Source organism: Engystomops pustulosus, chromosome 7 (genome assembly GCF_040894005.1).
Source record: "Engystomops pustulosus chromosome 7, aEngPut4.maternal, whole genome shotgun sequence".
Lineage (NCBI taxonomy): Eukaryota > Metazoa > Chordata > Amphibia > Anura > Leptodactylidae > Engystomops > Engystomops pustulosus.
Genome location: NC_092417.1, coordinates 55,104,093 through 55,131,674, shown reverse-complemented (window position 1 = coordinate 55,131,674; position 27,582 = coordinate 55,104,093). Strand labels below are relative to the sequence as shown.

Below are 27,582 nucleotides of genomic sequence, written 5' to 3'. Positions count from 1 at the left end.
GGGGCTAAAAATACCCCATTAGGAGGAGAGTCATGGGTTGGAATCGGTATGGCTGCACTCCATGTGGTGCATCTCAGTATCAGTAACTGACTAATGTATAGAAAAGGAGAAAAAAAAAGGATTTTTTGCCTTGCATCTTTTTGTCACTTACCGGAAAGCTACCATCAAAATCCATCATGATAAACCAGGGACACTTACTTATAATATCAGTATAGTATAGTATCAGTAACTGACTAATGTATAGAAAAGGAGAAAAAAAAGATTTTTTGCGTTGCATGTTTTTGTCACTTACCGGAAAGCTACCATCGAAATCCATCATGATAAACCAGGGGCACTTACTTATAGATCCAGGCACCGTGTCTGTCGTAATTTTCTTATATTTGTTATCCATGGCCTCCTTCCTTCTAAAACCAACTTTTAAATTATCAGAGTCTGTCTGTGCTGCAGATTCACAGGGTGTTACAATGTCTTGCCCTCCCCTATTCTCCCTCAGTACTTCCCGCTATATATCTCTGCCTGATGTAATCTCACTTTTAACACACAGTGAAGGAAATTGCTTCTGTACAGTGTAATAGCATGTGCATCTGCAGCATGGAAGGTCTCTAGTACCACCCACTAGAGCCCTTCATGCTCATTAGCATAATTTTAATAGTTGATTTTAGAAGGAAGGAGACCATGGATAACAAATATAAGAAGATTACCCCTGTCACAGTGCCTGGATCTATGAGAAAGTGTTCCGGGTTTATCATGATGGATTTTAATGATAGATTTCCTTTAAAGAGGTGGTCATCTTAAAAGGAACCTGTCATCAGAAAATGACCTAATAAACCACTACTAGTATGAGGCTAAGCAGCCTTCCAGATCCTGTTTCACAAAATTAGAACTAGAGCAAAAATAGGTCAGATAGATACCAAAATGTTTATAAAAAATGATGAATTTTCTGACAAGGGATTACGCGTTTCGTTGGAGGACTCCCTCTTCTTTAGATCCAGAAGCCAGTAGCAAGTGGTAGTAGGAAACATGCAAAATCTCTTTAATTTTCTCTTTTCCTTTGCCCATTTTTTCTGTTAACTGGTATGTGTGGTAAGGCGTGTTAAATCTTTGTATTTGGAACTTTACAATTACATTATAAATTTAAAAAAAACTAATGAAAATGACTCAATTTGCAAACCCCTAAATATTTTATATATTGCTGTACTGAGCATATAAACATGACATCCTCATATTTGCCTATAGCTATCTTCTTAAGATATCTCTGGGCGGTATCTCTTTTGGAAACCACTACGAACATCTAAAAGTAGGGACCCCAAGTTCTCCATGTTATACCTCAAGGCTCCATTGTATGGGACCATTTTAATCTATTTTAATCTAGCTGATAGTTACAATAGAGATAGAATATTACTCAGGAGAAGTCATGGTTAGGTGAATGGGCCACTGCTTTTGGTAGACACAATGGGGGAGATTTATCAGAAGTGTCTGAGAGAAAAACTGTGATAGTTAAATGGTAGCCATGAGAGTTTTCCTTTCATTTTTCCCACACAAATTTATAAAATGATAGCTGAGCTCTGATTGGTTGTCATAAACAGTTTTTCTCACAGACACTTCTGATAAATCTGCCCCAATTTAGGAGATTTATTAATCTGTTTCTAACATAATTCACCAATTTGCACCAAATACACTGTTCTTCCACATTTGTGAATGGCTTTAGACATTTTTCAGACATTTTCTCACCAGTACGACAAAAGGGGAGGCAGGGTTTTGGCATAATATCCACACACCAAAAATATTGCTAATGCATAAAATTTTGGTGCAGGTTCCTGACGTAAAACCTAGACAAACTAAAAGAAGGTGTAAAGTATGACTAAGTTGTCTAAACACACACTATTTTTTTTTTGTAACAATAAAGTGGATAGTAAGGCGCTCGCTTACCTCTCATGTAGAAGCACAAAACAAAAAACCATCCAGTGTCCTAAAAATGTTTAAATCCATAAAAATCATTGTAGGGGCAGAGACATGGCGATTTCCTAGGTGGAAAAAAGCGTACTTGCAAGCTTGACAAAGGACTATTATTGTCCTTGTGTGTGGAAACACATCACAAATATCTTTTTTTATGCCAAGCCTGTAGCCCATACTATGATTTTTATGGATTTGCAACAAATAGAAATATGAAGATTTTAAGGAAGCTGGAGGCTTTCTTGTTTTGTGCTAAATAGTCCCACACTATCTTTGACAAATCTGATCTGATAAATTTGTCTTACCTTACAACACTTGATAAATCTGCCCCATTATCTTTTGTCTCCTAACTTTGAGTCTTCTCCTGTATGTTCCCACACTGAGGGAGAGGTACTGCTGCTATACCCCCTCCTTCCAGGTTTGATTTGGGAAACCACAAAATGAAAGAAAGGGTTACATGATTTTCTTATAATATTTTATGATATTAAATTTTATTTTGTTCACAAATATAATACTAGAATAATATGGGAATACGCTTTAATAATCTCTGGAAATTGATGAGTTAAGATTGATGGAAATGGTCCATACTGTATACTGACTGTATTGAATAATGTAAGATAAAATGTTAATACTAAGGTCTGTGTGATTGAAATGGAATTGAAGCCTAAGTGAGTTAAAGAAGCGAATTGAAATTGGTGAGATAAAGGAAGACTCTGAGATAAGAAAAGAGGAAGAAACATACAAATGTACCTACTAAAAGTATAAAAAATCAGTTTTTCTCACAGACACAACATAATGTCGTTTGTGTTAATTAACATTATGACATTAACCTAGTAAAATATTTTCTTTCATAAATTGAAGTAAGAAGGGTTGTAGCTATAGGGAGGCTATAGGTGGCCTGTGCCCTGGCTGTTACAGCATCTACATTGACCTAATGGTTATTTTAAGAACTGTAGTATCCATTAATATAGCCTTAGGGGTAGAATATAAAGTATTACTTTTAATTTATTTTACAGAAAGGGTCATTGTTCAAGGTCAAAGAGAGATTGTGTAAGGCTTACTTGAATTCACTGTGAAATTATCATTTTGAACTCTCCGGAACACTCCAGTCAAAGCCAATTGACTAAATAATACATGGTGCAGGGCTTAAAAGGAGGAGCAGGACTTATTTCCATTGTATTCCTAAAACCTCGTTAGAACGTGGAGTCCTGCTCCTCCATTCTGGACCTACAGAAGGAATAAACTTTTTCTCTGGATTGTGCTGAATTTCTCTGGAGTGAATGTGTGTATCAAGTGTTATCAGCAATGCTTGGAGCCTGTATCTCCCCTTCCCAACATGTGACATAATAGTACTGCATGGCAGGAAGTGAGTTTCTGCATTATGCAGTACTATTACGTCAAGGTCCCAGCACCGGCTCCTAAACAGAGCTGCTACCAGAAACTGCAGGGGTTTAACCCCTTACACGCCACAGTTACACATCATACATCAGACCCCCCTGCAGCGCCTACCTAGAGGGTCTGTGGCTCATTCGGTATCTTCACACAGGGACAATTTTTAATAAAATGTAATTGAAGAAATGTCTGCATATGGTAATGTGAATGTTGAGATAAGAATGGGGGATGCTTGAAAGAAAGCAGTTTTTGATTTCCAAACCAGGAGTGGAGTAAATATAAAAGGGGGGCAGCATCTCCATTATATGTTCCAATCCATTAGAATCCAACCCTGCGAAAAAACTGCATCAGAAAACCTCAATGTGGGAATGAAGCCTGACAGTGATGTCTGAAAACATTTAGGTTTCTCACTTACCATGATTAAATCCCCAATTAAATGTAGAAAAATAAAGTGATTCTTGTGTATATCGCATTGTGACTGATGGGGGTACACTGTGGCCTGGGGGGGGGTAATCTGGTATTGGCCAAGGTATACCTGGGGTATAATTTGGGCTAGGCCACTTTAAACCTGGGTATAGTGTGGGCTGGGGGTATACTCTACTCATCTGTAGTTATAACCCTATATCCAATTGCTTGAGTATATTCTACAGTAAATATAGTGACTGGTAGGGAAAACAAGACCCTTGCTGCTTACATTGGGCTTGCTGGCAATGCAGCAGGGTAATGGCATACTACTGTCAATGGGTTGCTGCATGACAGCATTAGCTGTATATATAGGTTTTTAAATTCTTTAATAATGTAATTTTTACAGATAATGATATACCGTAAATACATATAGACATATTTATATATGGCGTGTATATGTGAAGGAACAGCTTGTACTGAGGTTTTTTGTATTTTGTAGAAAAGTCTGCTCAGTGGACTAATAAATCCCAAAGTAAGCGACCAAAGAAAAACCTTTAGCAGAAAAGCTGGATGAACAATGAACAAAATATGAATCATCTGCCTGTTTTATACATTTTAACGCACAATCCAAGTTCAGAGTAAGTTCAAGGCAAAAAAAAAATCTGTGCAGTATGAAGCAGGTGATGTCATTGTATAAATTCAATCTGGCATGAACAAAACTTTCTGCTCCTAATAAGTAAAAGTAAATTTTCCTTAAATATAGAGTATAAGAACTAGATCACACCTGACTGCAAGTTGTGTGTGGTAATGAAACTGTGCAGGAAGGGAAAGTGCTGTTTTTTGAAGGAAGCAGCCATGACTTTCTTTTGCTACACAAGGCCCAGGTTAGCTGCAGCTTTATTGATGGCGAGTAGCAGAAAAAATCTGCAATGCAAAGTGACTTAAGCTACCTGCACATGTCTGTCGAAACGTCAGATCACAAGGTCCAAGCAGTAGGGATCTGACCTGCACACTGGTCCGTTTCTTCAGATCAAGCACGTTCATGTGTAGGTGGCCTCATGCAGACATTTGACTGTTAGCGATAACCCAAGCAATCTTCTTGTACTTTCTACTAATGTAGTCAAGGATGACCATATGTTTTGCAATCTCTATAAAACTGATGATAGTGGAGTAACTGTGCTTGGGCATCCCCACGTCAATGCTTTTCTAGTGAAATGTGCTTTAGGATCACTTGGTCAGTCAGACATCCGGTTGGCAGCTCTAGGTTTGCTGGAATACCTTTTTCTTTTGGTTGGTGGCAGAAAATGGTGGGAGATGGAGGATCATGTGATCTCTAACTGTCCATGACCAATCTACCTTTTAGGACCTTAAATTAAATCTACCATCAAAAACAAGGATGCTAAAACAGACACTTACTCACAGAACCAGGCACCATGACTGTGGTAATGATATCCATGGCCTCCTTCTTTCTAAAATCAACTTTTAAAATTATGCTAATGAGCCTGAAGGGCTAAATCTACCATCAAAAACAAGGATGCTAAAACAGACACTTACTCACAGAACCAGGCACCATGACTGTGGTAATGATATCCATGGCCTCCTTCTTTCTAAAATCAACTTTTAAAATTATGCTAATGAGCCTGAAGGGCTACATCTGGCTTTACTGACCATTACACTGACTTATCCTCCAACCTGCTCCTTAAAGGACACCAGTCATCAGGTCTCTGTCACTACTACCTGTTGGAGCAGCTCACAATGATCCATTACAGCCTTTATCTAGTCAATTCATACATTAATCATTATAAAATCATATTTTCTTTATTATGTAAATGAGGCTGGTCACATGGTCAGAGGCAGTGATGTCACCCCTGTTACCCCTCCTCTCTCCTCCCCCTGCTCATGTATGTGTGTAATGTGTAGTAAAGCATTGCTAGTGTGTGTGCTGCATCTGCTGACATGCTCTCCCTCCTAATACACATGTGTGAGACACAAACATCAGCTACACAAGTACCTTACATGTTCTGCTGTAACATGGCTGCCTGGAGCTGTTGTATCTCTCCTATACACACACACAGGCGCCAGCACCAGGAAGCACATGAAGGAGCCAATACAGCATTATGCCTCACACCATTAAACAGGCTGTCAGTCATGTGTATAGGATTATCTCATACACACACAGGCTGCAGGGGGCGCCAGCACCAGGAAGCACATGGAGGAGCCATTACACCATTATACCTCACATCATTATACAGGCTGTCAGTCAAGCACTGGGGGTGTGGCTGTGCCTCCCACTCATGAGTAAGCTGGACACCTTGAATATGATAATGATTTAAATGACTGTTTTTAAGCGAAGTGCAATAAAAATAAATGGTCTCTGTTTAAACATAGTGCCCCTCCTCCCATAGCTGCATTGTGTTGGGACCTGTATAATCTTTGTGGACATCTCTTTCCTGTTTTTCAGTGATCTGTCAGTTTAGAGTATATTCCTTTATGTAAATATGCTTCTCAGTGCACTAGGGGTGGGGCCACGGTCAAAGCTGCACCAATTTACTTTTTTACTACACCTTCTTCCATCAATTAATATAAGTGGAAGGACTGATTGGCACGAGGCATCATAGAAGGATGGAAAAAGATGTTACATTCCATGCAACCTGGACATATTGCCAGATTGACAGCCGTGCAGTCAATCCAGCAAATTAACGTCCCTAGCTACTACCACAAAAAAGTAAACAATAACAAAAATGTAGAAAGCATAAAATAACAGTTTATTAGATAAATTAAAACAAATCAATTTAAAAAGACATCATACACAGAAAAAGTCCACCAATGGTCAAATAACTAAATATATATAATAAATAGAACCCAGTAAGCTGTATAGAGGTATATAAGGTCTTGTCCTCAGAACAAGTTAAGGTATTTGCTTCAAACAAGCATTGCACATTATTCAAAGGAATAACAGAGGACAAGGGACACATACACAGGTATATACAGACCAAGGGTGGACAGCAACCCGACATGTGTTTCACCTTGCTTTGTCAGGAGTATACCCTACTTTGTGGCCCATTTTCTTCCTGGTTGGCTTCATAAGGGTGTACAACTGATTTTCTATGAACTATTCTTCACAAGTAATATAAAATTCTGCACACGATTGTGACTGTGCTCCTTTCCATACGTACAAATCAATTAATTTTGATAAAACGACTTCACAGATTTGGTGCAGTATCTGGAAAATGCTGCATTTGATGAAAAATTCAAGATCACTGTCTCTGATGCTTTTCATGTTACCTTTGAATTTCGATTCAAAGTTTAGAGATGAATTATCGAGAAAACCTATTTTGACGAGCAGCAGAGTAGTCATTTTAATAGATGCTGTCATAGATTGTTTGAGTGAGTTCATCGCTTATACCTTTGCTGTGTCAAAGTTCACAATTGCATTTAATGAACCTATTACTAAAATGAATTATTCCTTTCCCTGTCTTGACAAATTCCTCACAAATGCAATTATTATCATACACATTGTACAATGCGGAAATGTCAGCCTCTAGATTAATGTAGTCTGAAGTTATTCAACTTATTCGGAGATACCCAGAAGGCTTTGCATGTTCCCTAGCAACTGCATCATGCTGTCCATTGTTGATTTCTTTTAGCATAAAAGGGGCTCATTCAGCAACTAGGTCACCTTTATACTATAAAGTTAACATATATTGTTATAGGTGAAGAGTCCTGCATCACACTTATGTCTTTCTTGAGAAAATCTGTTGCCTGAGTACATATTTTTTAATTTTATTAATTTGCCAATAACCACTTTGATGCTCCATGGGTGTGGCCACAAGGTCCAGTGCACCCACTGTCACCCAGTTTTACAAGCGAAGAAGGGCATTACTAATAAAGCATGGGAAACACTGGGAATAAATGTTATACTGGTGCATCGATTCCATTGCTGTCAATGGGAGCTCTAAAGGTGGTTACTGTATACAGTCGACCCGAATGTGTTAGAAGATAAAGGGATATTCCAGCAGGATAAAAATGTGTAACAAATGAGCAAATACACAAAGCAACTACCTGATCCACTACTTCTGCCGTTCCAATATTTACCAAATCCACACTTGTTTTCCGTTTCTAGCCTCATTGCAACCCAGAAGATTCCTACAATGCCTATTTTGCCAGACACTGGCTTAAATGGTCAACAAAACCTGGGATTCCCAGTCATTCTTGGTAATTTGCAGGCCTGAAAACGTGTTGTAGCTGCAATCCGATGGGGGCAAGCACATTCAGGTTAGATGGCCCTTAGATTGGTCCACGGGCCAATCACTTGTTAAAAGGATTAACCACCTTTAGGAAAGTTTACTGGGGAAATGGGTGACCCTAATATTGTCAATCCTACTATATATTTACCCTTTTAAACGTTATTTGAAGCTAAAAGTAGGATCGGTGGGTCATGTGATCCAAGGACTTCAGTGTCCTCCTGTCTTCCAACTGAAAAGTTTTATCCAGGCCCATCTAGTTACACTGCCCTTCATCATAACCATTCCCCTGTGAGTGGTTGGAGGGGCGTGCAATAACCCTATTCTGAGGGCCTTCAGGATCTCAGGAACCACTGCTACCGGAGCCTTCCGGCAGCTCCAAAAAGGCTTTAACAGGGTGAACAAAACATGGGTGATCCTATTATGGTCATCTACTCACCATGTTAAAATTTTCTAAACTTGGCCAATAAAGAAACTAGCAAGCGCCCAACAAGTATTTGGACAGGGTTTGGTTATTAGGGAGGGATTGGTAATGTGAAACAGAGGGATAGCAGAGGGCTTCAGGAAGGATCTAGATGCCTTTTTACACCTAAATAACATTGACAGTTATGTTATATAGAATTGTTCCCCTAAATCCCTTCCTCATCCAACCCCTTCAATTCCTTGGTTGAACTTGATGGACATGCGTCTTTTTTCAACCGTATAAACTATGTAACTTGAAAACCGTTTTGTTCCATCATAGCAAAGGGAAATGAGGCTCCCACTACCAAATTTCGTCCTGTCCCAGCCAGTAGAAAAGCTGCACAGTTTACAAAATAGAAGTTGTAATATGTGACAAATGGGGTGACTGCACAACCTTTACCAATATTTATTACTATACACTAGAACTCCTTTTACCCAAAGTAGGAAATATATGATCCCTTTCATCTCGATGTGTTGAATTGATGCTGAGATAGGACGACAGCCTCCTCAGACTATACTTAAAATTCAGGCCATGGCCGCGCCTGCGACGGTAGACGTTGTCACATAACTCTTTCCCTTTTTGTCAATATCAACTGATATTTAAGTGATTAAGTTAAGTCAAGGCATATCACAGTGTCATTAATCAAGTGTGTGTATGTCTCACAAATTATCAGGAACAATTCGCCGGAGCTATTTATATGCTGGAGCACTGGTATCACTGAGCCTGGCTTGCATCTTAATGATCATGTCATATCATGAGAAGTGACATAATTTACATATCTCTATGCCTTAAAATTATCTTATTAGTAAAAAGAACAGCAAGGGATCATTTTCAGAGCAGGCTAATTTCATAGGGCTGCTAATACCAGTGCAAATTAAATTGTGCTCCATTATGAAATACTGTAAGTAGATTCATAGGACAGGAAAGTGATATTACTCATAATTCACCTTGAGACCAAGGTATCATGAACACAGAATAGGCATGACTGCACTCGAAAGGCAATGCTACTGAGAGGTATACATGATTTACTGTTTTCAGGAGTGATGCATGACAAATACCCACCTATAGGACGAGTCTCGTTCTGGTCCAAAGGTGAAGAGATGGGTCTGCTAGGTCGTGACACATTACCCTCACTGTATGTTCAGCAAGCAACTTCTAACCATCCTATACATTCATATATATAAGGGTAGATTATTTAAGAAACTCTCAGATTTACTTTTAGATACTTCAATGGATTGGATGATGGAGATGACTTCTATATGTCTTAGTTATTTACAGTGAACGTCAAAGTATACAAGTACTGGCCCACATCTGAGCTTGTTGAAAATCCAGAGGAGGGCATCACACTGCTCCTGGAATGGAGGTAAATAGCCATTTAGTAATACTCCTTTAAAGCAGTTGCCTCCAACCTGTTGTATACCTACAACCCAATTGACATGTAGGAACTTGATTTGAGGTTTTGCAAAAAGTCCCATTCCAAATGGCATATTGTGGAGTCTGCAATATCTTTAAATGAGGACCTTTCACTAACCCAAACTTGTTCATTAATTGGCATTGTGTTCCTGCCTGGGCAATAATTGTAATTACTCTTTGTTTCTGTACTGTCATATATTGACAGATCTAGGACCACTAGAGATGAGCGAGTATACTCGTCCGAGCTTGATGCTCGTTCGAGTATTAAGGTACTCGAAACGGCTCGTTGCTCGGACGAGTATTTCCCCTGCTCGAGATCGAGCATTTAATTAAAAAAACACAGTGAAGAACAATGAAGAATAGAATAAAAACAGTGACCACAGGATCATTTAAGTGAAAAAGACAGTGAAGAACACAGTGAAGAATAGATTACAGATGTTCGGCACATCTGCTTACTTGTCGGAAGATACGCGCGGAACGGCAGCAGGGAGACATCAAGCAGCAGGGAGACATCAGGCAGCAGGGAGACATCGGGCAGCGGGGAGACATCAAGCAGCAGGGAGACATCAGGCAGCAGGGAGACATCGGGCAGCGGGGAGACATCAAGCAGCAGGGAGACATCGGGCAGCACGGGGGAGACAGACATCGGGCAGCACGGGGGAGACAGACATCGGGCAGCACGGGGGAGACAGACATCGGGCAGCACGGGGGAGACAGACATCGGGCAGCACGGGGGAGACAGACATCGGGCAGCACGGGGGAGACAGACATCGGGCAGCACGTGGGACACAGACATCGGGCAGCACGGGGGAGACAGACATCGGGCAGCACGGGGGAGACAGACATCGGGCAGCACGGGGGAGACAGACATCGGGCAGCACGGGGGAGACAGACATCGGGCAGCACGGGGGAGACAGACATCGGGCAGCACGGGGGAGACAGACATCGGGCAGCACGGGGGAGACAGACATCGGGCAGCACGGGGGAGACAGACATCGGGCAGCACGGGGGACACAGACATCGGGCAGCACGGGGGAGACAGACATCGGGCAGCACGGGGGAGACAGACATCGGGCAGCACTGGGGAGACAGACATCGGGCAGCACGGGGGAAACAGACATCGGGCAGCACGGGGGAGACAGACATCGGGCAGCACGGGGGACACAGACATCGGGCAGCACGGGGGAGACAGACATCGGGCAGCACGGGGGAGACAGACATCGGGCAGCACGGGGGAGACAGACATCGGGCAGCACGGGGGAGACAGACATCGGGCAGCACGGGGGAGACAGACATCGGGCAGCACGGGGGAGACAGACATCGGGCAGCACGGGGGACACAGACATCGGGCAGCACGGGGGACACAGACATCGGGCAGCACGGGGGAGACAGACATCGGGCAGCAAGGGGGAGACAGACATCGGGCAGCACGGAGGAGACAGACATCGGGCAGCACGGGGGACACAGACATCGGGCAGCACGGGGGACACAGACATCGGGCAGCACGGGGGAGACAGACATCGGGCAGCACGGGGAGACTTCAGTGGAAGAAGAGGAGCGGATCCCGGGACAGCGTATCACCCCGACAAGTAAGCAGATGTGCAGAAGATCTATAATCTGTTCTTCACTGTGTTTTTCACTGCGTTTTTCACTTAAATCATCCTGTGTTCACTGTTTTTATTCTATTCTTCACTGTTCTTCACATCTGTTAACTTGTCGGGAGATAATATACGCACGGAACAGTGAAGAAAAGATTGCAGATGTTTGCATACATCTGATCACTTATCAGAAGACATTCTTTTTCAATTAAATAACACATTTTATTCCTGAGCCATGGTCCCTTTGAAAAATGCTCGGGTCTCCCATTGACTTCAATGGGGCTCGTTATTCGAGACGAGCACTCGAGCATCTGGAAAAGTTCGTCTCGAATAACGAGCACCCGAGCATTTTAGTGCTCGCTCATCTCTAAGGACCACCCATCAGACACTGGAGACCCGGTTTAGCATAGTTTCATGATAGAGTTGCTACACAGTTTGCTAACTTGGCACTCTATTGTCAAGAGAGAGGTCCTTTAGCAGACAGTCCGGTCACCTGGCAGTAGAGATCCAAACATAATGATTGCTTGGAAGCGGTTAGGGGCTGGAGTGAAAAATACACTGGAGCAGCACATATTAAAGGGGTTCTCTGATATTAAGTAAAAAAAAATGAGGTGGCAGGGGTCGGCTGCATTAAAAAATTACTAGTACTGGTGCTCCTGGTGTCCCACGCTGCGCTCCATCCGGGCCGTTCCCCTATTTGTTTCCAGGGGCAGGGGAGCTGCGCTGTTGCAGCTTTCAGTCGGGCAGGCCCACAAGTCTCAAAAAACGACACCTCCCAAAGCTCCGTACACAAGCTCCGTACACAAGTATGAAAAAGTTATTGCCGCCAGAAGATGGCAAAATTAAAAAAAAAAAAATTGTACAGGAGGTTTTAATTTTTGTAAATGTATGAAAACATTATAAAACCTTTACACATTTGGTATCCCCGTAATCACAACAACTCAAAGAATAAAGTAAACATGGCATTTGGGGCTTACAGTGAAAACTGTAAAATCCAAGCGCACAACAAGACGTTGCAAATGCGTTTTTTCACCATTTTCACTGCATTTGGAATTTTTTCCCGCTTCACAGTACACGCCATGGAATATTAAATACCGTCACTTTGAAGTGCAATTTATTACACAAAAAATAAGCCATCACGGAGCTCTTTCTGTGGAAAAATAAAAAAGTTATAGATTTTTGAAGGTGGGGAGTGAAAAATTGAAGTGAAAAAAAAGTTGTTAAGGGGTTAAGTCAACTACCTGGTAGTTTGCAAATTTTCTGGCTGACAAACTTTTTGCAGTAAGATCTAATTTCTCTTTTAATAATGCTGCAGTCCCATTTTTCAGTGCATTTTCTAAATAAGACGACTGCCATATTTTAGTTGATCTTAATTAAATGATTGCATCTGCTGCGATTACTAAGAGGAGCTCAAAGTGAATGACACCACTTAAAGGGCAAATAAAAAAATTGTCAGTACGTAGTCCATCTGGGATGATATGAAATTAGAAGCTCGTATGCTTTTCGTATGACATTAGCTGATTATTTTTGACATTGAGCCTTAGAACTGGAGACAGGGCCATCATTACAACAGTAAAGCAAGTACTGCTGTAAAGGACCTGCTTTACTGTAATTTAATTTTAAAGGGGACTGGCTTAAATTTTTACTATGGGAATTTATGGCTTGTAGAATATTCTAGTCACATATGTAACATTTACATTAAGAATCATTGAGCCATTATTTATATAAGGTTTATGATTCTTTCATGTGTTTATGATACAGTTGCGTTTTAGGGTTTGATTACAGCCACCAAACCCAGGAGTGCAATATTCATCTAAAGCTACATGCACACTGCCGTTGCCCGCCATACCGTAGCACGGCGGGCACACGGCAGCGCACGGGGAGAGGACGAGGAGGTGAGCGCTGCGGCGCCTTAATACGGGAAAAGATAGGACATGTTCTATCTTTTCCTGGGGTACGGATTGGTATGGTAGCGGAACGCCGTGTGCCCGTTGCCATCTATGGGGGCATATATTGGCCGTATATACGTAGGCCATATACAGGGCCGGCACTATGGGTAGGCAAAGTGGGCAATTGCCAATGGCCCCCTGAAAGGGGATACTCTCTTCTTTCCAATAAATTTTGAATTGTGTTTCTAGGTGCCATGGATCCAAAGATATTCAGGTTTAAGGTGAGAATTTCAGGTTCCATTTTTATATATAAAAAAAAATCACTCCCGACGGTAGTTTAACAATTAATATCTCCGTTTTCCTGGCACTTATAAACACTTAGATTCATATAAAAGAGGCGACTCTTCTTTCATAGGAAAAAAGAAGTGATGTTCTATGTGTCACAGAGCCAGAGATATAGCCCCCTGAAGTGTAGTCCCGTCCAGATTCTTAGCCATCAGGCTACAGGGAGAGTTTGCTGCACACAGGAGCTGCTGCACCTCACAGATAATGGAAATATTCACTTTATATGTTACTGCATTTTGAGAAGGGATAATATCAACTAATATTCATGTTTTTAACCCTTCTCTATGCAGAACTATCTAAGAACACACTTTCTCTTTTATTGCCTCTTAATTCATGATAGTTTTTTTTTTTTTTAGAAAATTGACTGATATGATAAACATTCAATCCTCTTCCCCTAATGTTGCTATTATATATTAACACCGTGACCCAGAACATGTCCATAAAGTTATATGTAACACCAAAAACACACACATGTTCTGGGATAAAGTTTTTTCTTCACACCGTCCTCCATTATTTACACCCATGTTACGACGTTCTCACTCAGATTCTTATGAAGCGCAGAGGGTTCTGTTATTATTTGGCTAATACATTAGCGCACATCTAATAGTGACTTTTGTTATCTCATTAGCTTGGTTTATGGATATATAGTTATTTATTTGGTTACCATTCTGTAAGGGAGCATACCATGATAGATCTGTGTGATTTTCAGCAAAAATTGTTTGGTGTCCCCTGTGAATTTAACGTTCCCTTTGCTGCATATTTTGATGAATAAACACATGTGGGGTCTGTATGATCTCCTCATATATTGCTGTTTTAGGAAAGTATATTTTCTTTATAAACGTATCTGGATTTGTACAGGAAATTTTGAATGTTAATTGCCAATGGCGCCTTTACTTTTTGTTCTGTTTTATTGCTGTATTTTGCAGGTTCTGACTGTCTTAAAATTTCTAGCTGAAAAGCAGATATCTAGTTATTACAGTTTTAGTGATATTATGTGGATTTCATTGATGTGAACATATCAATATGGGACATTTGTGAACTCTACACATTACATTTAGGAGATGTGAAGGTAAATATTTTCTGTTTGGAGCATATTTTTTGCCATCAAAGTCAAATTTTAAGTATTTTTTATAACATGTTTCAGTTTGAATCAAAATTCCATGAAGGCGCCTATGTCTATAAACTCTTTAATGCAATTTTGAAAATGGGGCAAGTGTCTGCTTTCAGAAAATATGTGGTTTGTTGGGTTTACTTTAATTCTTTTTACTGTAATTTCGATTTTATTTTTACATGTCAAAATTGTAAAAATTGCTCTGGTCAAAAACGTGACAAAATATCCAGAAATGCCAGGCGGTGAAGGGGTTAATACTCCTTGGTTGAATGTCCGGGTGAAGATGCTTAACATCTATCTGTCTAGTTGTCTACTTTCTATAACCTGATCATTTATCATCTATCTATCTCCTATAAAATATTACAGTTTGTTTTACCATACTAAAGGGAGCCTCTTGCTGACTGTGACTGGTCATAAAATAGTTTTATTTTGGGGCCCCACTTTTAGTTTTGCCCAGGGCCCCACTTTGTCTAGAACCGGCCCTGGTCATATATACATCCCCCATGCGGCAGTGTGAATGTAGCCTAATTCTTTCCATCTACATGTACTGATAATTTCAGTGATTTATTTACATAGAATTTGTTTCTATTCTACTGTTTCATTAGTATTATTATTTTTAGGGGGAGGTTGTTGAGCATATGGACATAACAGAGGGTGGTCCCTTGCTTGTAACTACCCCTGTATGGTAAATTATGTAGCTTTTAGTAGTCCCTGAAGACGTAACCACTTATATGACACAGAGGAAATATTTTACAAAACTGCCTTTGGGCAGTCAAGATTAACCCATATCCGGACAATAAGGTCCATTGTTTGTTGTATAGAACACTTATATGACATACACTACTATAGATGGCCTTTATTGTCTTATCATAGACAGTTTCCACAATTACAAATTATACTTGTAAAGAGATTTTTATCAGGGCAAATTCAGGTTCAGGGGTACAAAGCTAAATTATACTTGCAGTCCTCAATGCATACCCCCACTCCAAATGGCAGAGCAGCAATTAAACCTCTGCTGTGCCATTGCTTTAAACTGATCATATATAGGTAGGACCTCACTGATCTGGTTCTCTAATTGGGGAATCTGCCCCTTGGCATATGGAGTTATCAAGTAGGTCTTCTGCTGAAGTTTATACCACCCGCTTCCTAACAATAGAGCCTGACTAATGGTTGTCAATTAATGTTGACTGAACGTATCCAGTATAATATATGTGTAATGTTCTGTAGCTGGGCCATCAGGAAAGAACTTTGCATTCATGCAAGTAGACCCAGTTGGGACAGGCCATCTCACTGGTCCCAGCAACAGGTGTCTTCCTACTGGTCCGTACTGAACCAGGTATGTTGTAAGGACAGGTGGCGAGAGGGCGCAGGATGACAGACGGGAAATTAAACCCTAAGCTGAGACCCCATGCTGTCACCTACCTACTTACTGGCCCTCCCTTAGTCACAGTGAAGGCACAAAACACAGAAAGCGGGGTCAGGGGTCTGAGACACAACCAGATAGTGGGTACTGTACATAATAATAGTCCGAGAGGGATAGTTCTTAGAACAAAGCCGACATCTAGAGTAAGCCGAAACTAGAGTAAGCCATAGAATACCATAGAAAGCACAAGCAAGAAATGGAGCTGAGATATGATAATATAACCGGCGAGGTCTGATGGTAATGAGCAGACATATAAACCAGGTCCTGAATAGGCCTCCAGCAGCAGTTTACATCAGGCTAGTAACAATTGCAGGACAGAGCTGAACTGTACAGAGCAGGGTGTGGCTCAGTATATCAAAACACAACAAAGGCTAAGTCCCAGTTCACACACCGGAAACACAAACAGGAATTAACGGCAACTAATCTGCCAAGTGCGGATAGAGGGACGTTTAGGCACGGACGTTACACATGTAATTACATCTTCATCTACCCAAGTTAAAGGGAACCTACCACCCCAAATCTACCTATAAAGGTAGATCAGGTGGTAGGTGGATCTGTAGGATGTGAGGATAGCCCTTTTACTGCCTCCCCCTTCCCCCAGATCACTGATCACCTGTTAGTTTGCAGCCTCTCTCTCGCTGCTCATGATCTCCTGGCAGGATGTGAGTATCTCAGAGCTCCGTGCAGGGGGCGTGGCTACAGCCACACAGCATAGAGACAGACAGAAATCTCAGCTTCATGATCTCACACAAGATGGCTTGCAACCCTAAGTCAAAAGTTACAGGGTCATGTCTAGGGGCAACTGAAATTGTGTACAACACGACTGACAAGTTGGAGTTATATCTGTGAAATGTTGCATTTTTGTTAATAACAATGTATTAGAGAATGTGTTATTTTGTTATCCTGAGTACATATAACAAACTTGTCTTCATGGGAATACACCTTTAAGGACCCATTTGTATATGAATTATGCTTAATCCCGGAATACCCCTTTAAACCTCTCTAGTTTCATGTCACATATATCTGTCCATATAGAAACACACTTTACCAGCAGTATATTTCGATACATTCCTCCTGATTTATTTATGACATAGGAAACCATCGCTGTTACTAATGAATAACTTCTGTCTTTCTGTGTCTTTACTGTATTTTCTTACTAATCTACTGTAGCGTGCTAGATGGGTGTACTGATGCATACACTATGTCATTATAAATAGAATTCTGGGAATTGTGTTGATCAGACTACACGGTGTACAGAATTAATCATTCAGCAGTCTTAAATGCTCTGAAATAAAAATGTAGGTTAAAAGCTATATATATATATATATATATATATATATATATATATAAATACACGTCCTCTGATGTTATGATGAAAATTTACTGAGCCATTACTGTATATCTCCAGGGGCAGGGCTACACATTAACTTGTAATACAGTACTCAATGGTCCTTTTTTAAGGTGAATTTAGTCAAGATTAATTTTTTTTTAAATAGCGCCACTTTTATCACTTTTATTAAATAATACTGCAGTGTATATCCATCTGAACGAACACTGTAAAGTCAAATACAACCTATACAGGATAAAAGCGCTGTCACATGATGCATTGTTGGGCAGTTCTTGGGCCGTTCTTGGTGCGTTTTCCATGCGTTTGGCTGGTTTGAGTCAGTTTTACAGCTGCTTACACTTTCAGGAACAAAGAAAAACCAGCCAAACGCATGGTAAACATAGAAAAACGCATACGTTTTTAGTGAGTTTAAAGACCCACCAAAAACGGTCCAAGAACGCATTGTGGGACCACACCCTAACTCAGATCTTGCAAAATAGGTGATTCATAAAGAAAACCACTTTTAAGAAGGCAAAAAAAGCCTGAAAAGCATAAAATATTCTCCCATATTGACTTTTGTATTTTGCTTCAATTGAATTTGCATATTTGGTATTGATCAGATATTAATATTGAAAAACTTTGGCATCTATTCCTTTTTTACTACTCAGAATAACTTCTCAATTGATTTCTTTCATGGATGATATATACTGTATGTAGAATGATTAATGACTAGTAATACTTGCTCTGCGGACCAATTACTTTTTAAACTACAGACAAAGACCTATTTTAGTCTCGATCCATTGAACCCAAACTAGTCACTTTACATGAACCTACTATAGCTGTCTAACCTGCATAAGTCTAAGGTTACAACCGAAAACAACTGACTAATACATTGAGCATATACATAGATTGGAGGCCTACATTTTGCATCCGGCTGCACAGTATACGTTGAATCCGGTGCAAAAAGCAAGATGGAAAGTCGCAGAAGATGCATCTTTTCATCCTGCCATTGAAGTCTATAGGGGGCAGATGCAACAGTAATGTACCCAGACCACCGCTAAGTGTTTGTTTAGGGAAGACCCCTGTGATGTCACTGTCCATATAAGGAAACTGTGGAAACACTCTGAACCAGTTATTGGCTTCTGTGGATGTTCATTCCTCTCCTTCCATTCAGAGTGGAGGATTAGGGACCGGAGGACAGATCCCATTATATCAGCATACATAAGAACCACATTTAATATCTTAATTATATGTATATAAGTTCTAGCTATATGTTGTATGGACACGTTGAGATTCCACCAAATGTATCCTTACATAGCAAAAATGCCATGGTCAGGTGCTTGCCGGATCAGAGGAGGAGGTGAGCCACAGTCACCAGGAGACACAGAAGTCTATGGAGGCCATCATGCCACCAGATCACAGCCCCCATTACAGCCGCCTGAATTAGACTTTTGGATGTGCTTTTGATAAAGTTTATCAGAAAGAACCAATAAAAGACGGGTTGTTAGTTCTCTGTGTGGAAATCGAGTAATTATATTTTATGTACAGTATATAATTCATCCACTTTTCTTTCTATTTGAAAGTTACTGGGATCCTTCTCTTTAGTTTATCATGTGACCATATGGTAAGCAGCTCCCCCTAAGTTGATTGTAGAAGTCATATCCAATACAGGTGTACATATATGACATTAATACAGCTTCACATAGCAGGAAGAACCTACCTAACATCCTAAACAAGGCATCAGTGTCATATTAAGTGTATACATGTTACCTCTAAACTGCTTCACTTTCTCAGATACTCCCCGCAGACTTATTATCATAGATAAAAGGGATGGTCATTTTCTATGCAGCAATTATTATTAGTATTCAAATGTTATCTCTTTAGTATTCATCCATTTAAATGAGGGTGTCCTTTTCATGAACTCCGATTCCAGCAGTGCTGCAAGGAGAGAACATTGCCACAGTTAAATTTAATAAGATGCAGCTAGAGACGTCTTCTATGCGGAGCTCGGTATCTACTGTACTTAGCGTTAATTCCTCCAATACCATTATTCAGTTTATAGTCCACCATTCTCCTACTGATCTACCAAACCTTTGTTTCGCGGATGTCTTAGGTCATAAATTATAAGGTTTTACTAAATCCAGTGTATGTATCTGATGCAGATTACGTTAATGTATGAATTTAGAAATGCCCCAACAACTTTTTATAAAAAGTGGAGTGGTGGTGGGTTGGGTGGTGGTGGCCTTCTGAGACTTTCACCAGATTTATGATAGCCTGCAACAGTTTTCTGGAAAATATGATGACTGAAATCTACGCCAAGTATGAGATGAAATATGAGATTTCTAAAAAAAATTCCACATGTTGCCTGAGCCTTGTGCCACGTTACATGGACAAAGAGAATATCAATACATGTCTACTTTTCTATCTGGAATAACATCAAAAACAGGGTTTTTAATCCGTTAAGGACACAGCCCTTTTTGTTTTTTTTACGTTTTTATTTTTCTGTGTACACAGCTGCATGAGGGCTTGTTTTCAGTTGACAAACTGTTCTTGTTTTTACAGTTTTCATTGTGAGCTGCAAATTACACCTTACCTTTATTCTTTAGGTTAGTATGAGCACAGAGATACTACATATACATATACAAAACTCAGCTTATACGCGAGTATATACGGTAATTATGTGTTGGAAAAGGGCAAAAAAATTGGCGTTTCAAACACTTGGGCGCTATTTTCTGCTACAGGGTTCACCCCCCGTAAATAAACTTTTATATATTTTGATAGAACATGCATTTTGGGATGTGTCAATATTATGTTTATGATGTCATATGTTTATTTATTTTATGTTAGGTGATTTCCACTTTTAAGTTTTTATTAAAAAAAAATGTTCTACTTTTTAAAAAAAATTGTTACTGAATATTTAGACCCCTTTGGTTACCTGAACTCCAGAGGGTCTGATGGATTCTAACAGATACAGCAATACTACTATATTTCAGTACAGGGGATTTTCCTATTGATTAATAATAGTGTGCTACTGGCACACTATTATAGATCGTGCTGAATAACAAGCCTGGGAGCCATTGTGGAAGGTCATGGTATGGCAAAGGGGTTATCTTTATTCTCAAAATATGTACCTGTTTTTTGGGGGGCATTGTGTGATTTATCTTAGAGGGTCATAAATCTGACATATAACGTTAAAAAAGATTTGGACAAAAGTTGCAAATTTTTGAGCAACCTTTTCTAATTTTTTTTCCTGCGCCTTTTTGCAAAATTATGCAAAAATGTGTGAATTTCTTAAACATCAACATCGGCATTCCATAGATAAATCAGTCAAGACTTTATTGCAAGACTCGTTGCAATAAAGTGTGCCATGTGGATGGAAAAATCCCAAAAATGGGGCAAATACACCAATATTCCTCAAAAAGTCACAAAAAGAAGTGCCAGAAAGAAAAAAAAAATTTGTACTGTATTGTGAACTGTGCTTTTGTCCTAAATGTTTGATATCTGAAGGTCCCAGAGATCTTTGTCCCCAGCAGACATTTACTCTATCCTATAGGTAGTGAATACATGTCTCCTCTTTAAAGGGTTAAGGTAACCCACATCCAAAATGTAAAAGATTTATATTTTAAGTTGGCTATTTTTATTTTAACATGTTTTGTACAAGTCAACTGATGACAAGAGCAAATAAAACCTTGTTGTTTTTCCAGCACTTTTTACCACCGCTCTCCTATACTTTCCATATCAAGTTACTGAAAGGAGGCTGGAATCAAATCTTCTTAAATCACTGTTATTACTATGGTTACCTAAAAAATAAGGTAGTGCAGCATAATTGCATGCTGTATGAATCCAATCTTCCTTCAGGGGAAAAAAAAAGCACAAATCAAGCAAAAGCAAAAATAATGTCGTAATCAGCATTCAGCAGTCAATAAATGTGCGCTACACAAAAACATAACTAGTGTCTATTATACTCCGCCAAAGAAGACGATTACAAGTAGGTAGCAAGTATTCTGCGCTGCTCTAATACAATTAGTCATTGCTTTTTGTAAAGAAAAGAATCAATTATCTGAATTTTATTTTCAATGTCCGTTTGCAAGAAGTGGCTTTTGAGATTTCCCAACGTTAACTGTCTCAACCCACTTGTTGGAGGCCGATAATGTCATTTCTCACAATGAGCTGAATATGTATTATGTGCATGGTTTTAATTTGGCTATTAGGCTGTATATGGAATGTGAATCCTGGTTTGTTATTTCATTAGTTACAATATTTAATAATCCGTCTTTTCAGCATTTGGTATATGGCAGTGTCAGGAAGCTGCTGTACAAGCTTTGTCAAGAATATCAGCTACCATGCTATGCTACAAAAAAACCTAGGAAAATAACCAGAATGTCCAGTACAAAATGGTATATTTGTACCATATGCTACCCATATGTGCGGAATTGACAAAATGTTATCATCCAGTTGTTATGTTGGTGTTCTAGTAAAACAAGTGGTACTTTATTAATTTTCATCTTCTATCTGAAGAATACATAACTTTCTCAGCAGAGAATATTCATATTAGTGCAGAGGAATCAGGGGGGGGGGGGGGACGGTGTGACAGTGTACCACTCTATAAATCCAGATTACAGAGGGGCTAGGGTAGCCTCTTAGGCTCATAAGAATCAATTTAAAAGTTGATTTTAAAAAGATGGAGGCCATGGATAACAAATATAAGAAGATTACCGCAGTCACAGTGCCTGGATCTATGGGTAAGTGCCCATGTTTTATTATGATAAAAAATGTGAAACACTGTCTAAAGCCACATAGAAGATATGTTTTATACCAATCCCATCGAAATGCTGTGACTTAAATTCCCAGGGGAAGGGTTACATATTCTATGTATAATATTCAACCTTTGTGATGCAAAAGTAGAACTCTGTCCCCTGCTGCAAGAAAATGACGACTTACAGACACAGTACAATCCAGCTATTTTTATCTGCTTTCTTCCACTTTGAGAAACGCCAAGGACATTTCATAGAGTTTGTAAACTAATTTGTCCCATGGCCAAAAAGAAAAGCCAAAATTCTTATAGCAACATAATAACAGAATCCCTTTATTTAGTAATCTGCCTATGAAATATGAAAGCTGACCTGGAATGCGTTAGTTATTGTTATTTCATTTAACAAATGTTCAGATATTTGAATTTTTACTTGAAAAAACAGGCAGATTTCGTTGTCCTTTGGTTTTTGTAGCCCATCATAGCAAAGTCTTTATTAGATTGGAGAATAGTGAAAAACAATGGTAGTAAATGACTCCTGATATCTTTAGTCTCACTACTGTAATGCATAGATGTGATAATGGAGGTGGGTCCCTTGTTCAGGATCCACGTCGATCCCCTAGAGTGGAGAATAGTTACAAAAAGTATCTATGTCTTGAGACGATCTGTCATTCATATATAGGAATAGGCTTGATGTACTACTTGATTTCATGTGAGGTGCATAGTAAGGAGTTTGGGCACTTTCTGCCATAGAATACAATTGATTACCTGGGACCAGAGTCCAATACACTATATGAGGACACATCCTGAGCAGCTCATTGTCAAAAGAGTTTCTGAGATGTAGACATTCCCAAAAGGAGAGATCCCTTTTAATTAGACCTGACATAAGAAAACTGTAAAAGAATATGTTGGACCAATCCCAGTGCAGTTTTTCTATTATAAATCAGGGGTGGAGTTAAAATGGCCTGTAAGTCCTGTAACTTTAACCTCCAGGTATTGAGCCCTTTGATACTGGTCAGGTCCCAAAGGTCTATACACCTCTGGCTTGACCAAATGATTTTCAAAGTTTTGATATCTCAGTAATTTTTGCCATGAATAAGACTAAGTCGAAACGCATAGGATCTGCCTGGTCTACACATACATAAATCACCATACTGAACATTGCATATTTTTTAATGCTTATTAAGGAATTTGAAAGTTTTTACTCCTAGAGCAGGATCATGTCTTTTCTCCTGCATGAAATTTTTTTTTTACAATTTTCTTTGAGAAACAAAAAGGCAAGACAAAACTTTTTTTTATCCCCCTCCTCCGTTTCGGCAAATAAATATCTCTCCTGTGCAACATCTCAATAAGATCTGATAGTACCGTTGTAAAACATAATGGATATTATTAGCCTCCTATATCTCCAGGCAATATAGAAACATTTAGCTGGCTTCATGGGCTTTTTATGTACAAGCGGCACATTTCCTGGAATAATAGTTCAATCTTTGTCTTTGGAATCTCATAGGACATTGTAAACTGCATTGATGGTAATCCTATGTTGGAATCATAGATTATGTGGGTCCTGTCAAAGATTAGAGATGGATCACTCAGTGTTGAAACAACAGAAACATAACAAAAAGATTACTTTTGGTGCATTGTACAGCATAAGATAATACTTTGTCACTTTGTTATTTAAAACAGATGAAGGATTTAATTCCCTCCTCCTGACCCAGTGAACTTTGCAGTTCACAGAGCATGCCCAAAACAACCAATGGAAGTCAAGCAAAAAATAGGCCGATGTGAACAACTATGCTCCCCCCCTGCTCTGCGCAGTCATCTCTACATTTGTATCAGAATATGCTCCCAGCCAGAGGCATAACAATGAGCTACGGAGCCCCAGTACAAAATCTGTACCAGGCCCCCAACTATAATAATAATAATAATTCCTTTATTTATAAAAATTTAGAGCAAGAGCACTGGGCACAATCCGACTGCAACAAGGCACCAACAGCCACATGCAACCAAGATGAGGTCCTAGGTAGGGGGCCACAAAAAGCAAGCATAGTAGGGGGTGCTCAGCTGACAACAAAATAGTCCATGTAAATATGCATGGAAGATGTGGCACTCACCAATACGTGCAAAATTCTTTATTGCGGGTACATAATACAGGGAAGGAGCAGAGCCAGGCCCCGCTCCTTCCCTGTATTATGCACCCGCAATAAATTATTTTGCATGTATTGGCGAGTGCCGCATCTTCATCTCCTATTGCATATTCCTTTATTTATATAGAGTACACAGTTTACGCAGCCCTATGCAGAGCTCGCCAAAGGGGCTCATAATCTAATCAATCTGCTATTATGTATTGGAGTGTGGGAGGAAACTGGAGGACCCGGAGGAAACCCACACAAACACGGAAAGAACATACAAACTCTTTACAGATGTTGACCCTGTGACTATAATTTACCATTTATAGTACTAGCTTGCTCATACGTTCAAGTGACACCTGAGCAAACTACGACCCTGCCCGACCTGTAGAACTTCTACGGCCAGACAGGAGAACAATAAAATATATATGGTGACATCATACGGCATTATGAAATTGTAGGTGCGGTAGTGGTTTGACCACCATAAAGTAACTCATTCTGCACAGTCTGACCTAAAAGTAATGGTCCCCCAAATGAATGAATGCAATTTAAAAAAACTAAAGGTCATGTGTGAAATTGGAAGTCCGGGTTTTGGTTCACAGATTTCCTAGGGTTTCCCTATAGCTTATCCATACATTGCAAGTTCAAGTGCATGATAGTATCCCCCTGTTTAAATAAAATAACCTCAAATTTTGTCATGATGGCTGAATTCCTCATACTATCGGTAGAAAAGAAACACAAACTGCTACACAGTACAAAAGTATATGTCGGAGCATATATGCTTTCTCTAATTTATTTTTCTATTGTATTTTTATACAATTTCTTGGGTTATTGTTGGATTTGAAATAAACATTTATATACCGATCCAGCTTGTTCCCTTCATATAAGTCCCTGCATATAATAGGAAACTTCCACACATTGTATGTTTATAAGAACATTTTTGAGGGGAAATGCTCTTTAAATACATTATGGTCCTTCAAAAGCATTAACCTGGACGTGAACTTTACTGCTGACTTTTTTCCCTTTTTTTTTTTCTCGCCTGCAAAAGAAGATAAAGAAGTCATTTTCGAATAGACAGGATGGCTTTTCCTGTCTCTCCAAGAGACTACAATGCCAGACAGAGATTAATGACCTGCAAAGTGTAAGGTTTTTAAATTAATGTTACTTATTACAAGTATGGCTCCAAGACAAAAAGAAAGTCATCAGCGGGGACACCACCACCCACTAATTGATTTGAGAAGTTTGCTTTATAAGTCTAAGCACTTTCTAGTGTTCTCCGAATGTGTCGGTGCCGGGGCTGTGTGACAAGTGTGACAAGCAGTTAAGCCCCAAAGCTCTTGTTTGCTGTTACAAGTGAATAGCAATGTCTTCTCACAGAATCAATCTAGGGGATGTAGTTGGTATGTTAGCTAACCCGGAGGCGTGTTGCAAATAAAATAGCGTATTTAAGCATTCAGCAAAACAGATGAAAAAAGACAAGTCTATAAGCAATGACAAGTAAGAGAATTGTAAATAATGGCAAAAAATTTGATGGCTGAAGAGTTTAAAAGAATGGTTTGCCATCTACACTGTGTTCTAAAAAGCAAATAGGACAGTAGTATAAATATATAAACATATCGGGCCACATTTATTATCTGTACTATCTGCAGTTTGCCTGTGGTGTGGTCAGAGTGCGCCAGATTAATCAAAACTGGTGCATGGTCTTCATTAATTTGGCGCCTCCTGCATTGCACTGGAAATAATCTGGCACCTCCTGCATTGCACTGGAAATGGCCACCATTTTCTTTTGGCACACTTTGTTCATGCTGCAGAATTGTGGTGCAGAGAGAATTGTGGCACAAACTTCGACTAAGCACCAACACGATCGATTAGGTGCACGCTTTTCTGTCTTGTTGGTTTGTAGTGGTGGTCCAGATGGATGGTGCACTCAGAGGTAGGTATATTAGAGATTTTTATTTAAGGTCTTTAAAACACAATGTGTTTTGGGGTGAAAGAACCCCTTTCTCAAGTGAACAAAGACTAATGCCGAGGATATAACGGAGATCTCCTGCCAGGAGATCACCCTCTGGAGGCTGCACCAGACCCAATTTGCTGCAAAGTCCTCAATAGTGTTGTGCCTATCCGTGCACGCGCATCTCCAGCATTTCCTATGTAGGCGTGCGCACGGAGCGCCGAAGCCTCTTCTGCTCTAAAGTTTAAAAAGTGTTAAAACCGCGATACAACGGTTAATAACACTAATGAAAGTAAGTACCGGCACCAGCTCACCCTGAGCTGGTGCTCGGTACTTACTGCTTACCCCTGCCATTCTAACTGGTAGGTTTCCTTTAATATGTCACAGTATTAGCGCTTTCGCCACTGTCTCTATCACACACTTCCCAGGATTTCTGTCTTGTTGGACACAGTGCACTCAGTCACTTCTATATAAATACATGTGCAAGCAGTTTGTACGTTCTTTTCAGTGCACAGTAAGACAGAAAACTGGTGCAAAACCTTTAATAAATGTGGGCTATTGTGTGTAGTAATGTATGATATGGAAGTCATGTTTATGGACCCCTTTATAAGGGCTGATGATCAGAAGAAGCACAAGCCACACAAAAATGCAGCTTCTGACTACATCTAATGTTTGAGTGCCGTCAGTAACCTAGGAGTCGCACCGGGATGTAAAGGACCTTTGTACAATATGTGATAAAGCAACCTATTTGTCAATCACACCCTTTACCAAGTTGCTCTATTTTTTCAGGATGTTCTTAAAGGTGGAGTTTGCCCTTAAACACAGTGTACATAACAGTCAAGACTGGAATTAAAAATAACAGCTGACATTTCTCTGTGTCTTTTACATTGTTACAGAGTCTCTTCCTAATCCATAACTTGTATTTTAATGTCTTAAATGTTTACAGGAGATGTGGATAAACTAAAGGCTCTATGATCCATATGAGTTGGGAATACCCATTAATCTCTTCCTTCTGGCTGGAACTCTGTAGTAATCACAAGTAATGTTTCTGGGATCCCAATTATTAACTCTCACAATGTAACTCTACTTCCCATGATTCCTGGACCAATGCTAGTTTTAAGTTAGTGGCTGTAAGAATGGTGATTTCTCAGCACTGAAAAACCCCAATACCTCCTACTGTGGTTGCAGGAGA

General features: G+C 39.8%; 1 protein-coding gene across 2 annotated transcripts in view; it reads left to right on the top strand.

Annotated features, from left to right (window-relative positions):
- Positions 1 to 27,582, top strand: part of MDGA2 (MAM domain containing glycosylphosphatidylinositol anchor 2) — a 453,765-nt gene that overhangs the window by 386,696 nt on the left and 39,487 nt on the right. The window lies entirely within an intron of this gene.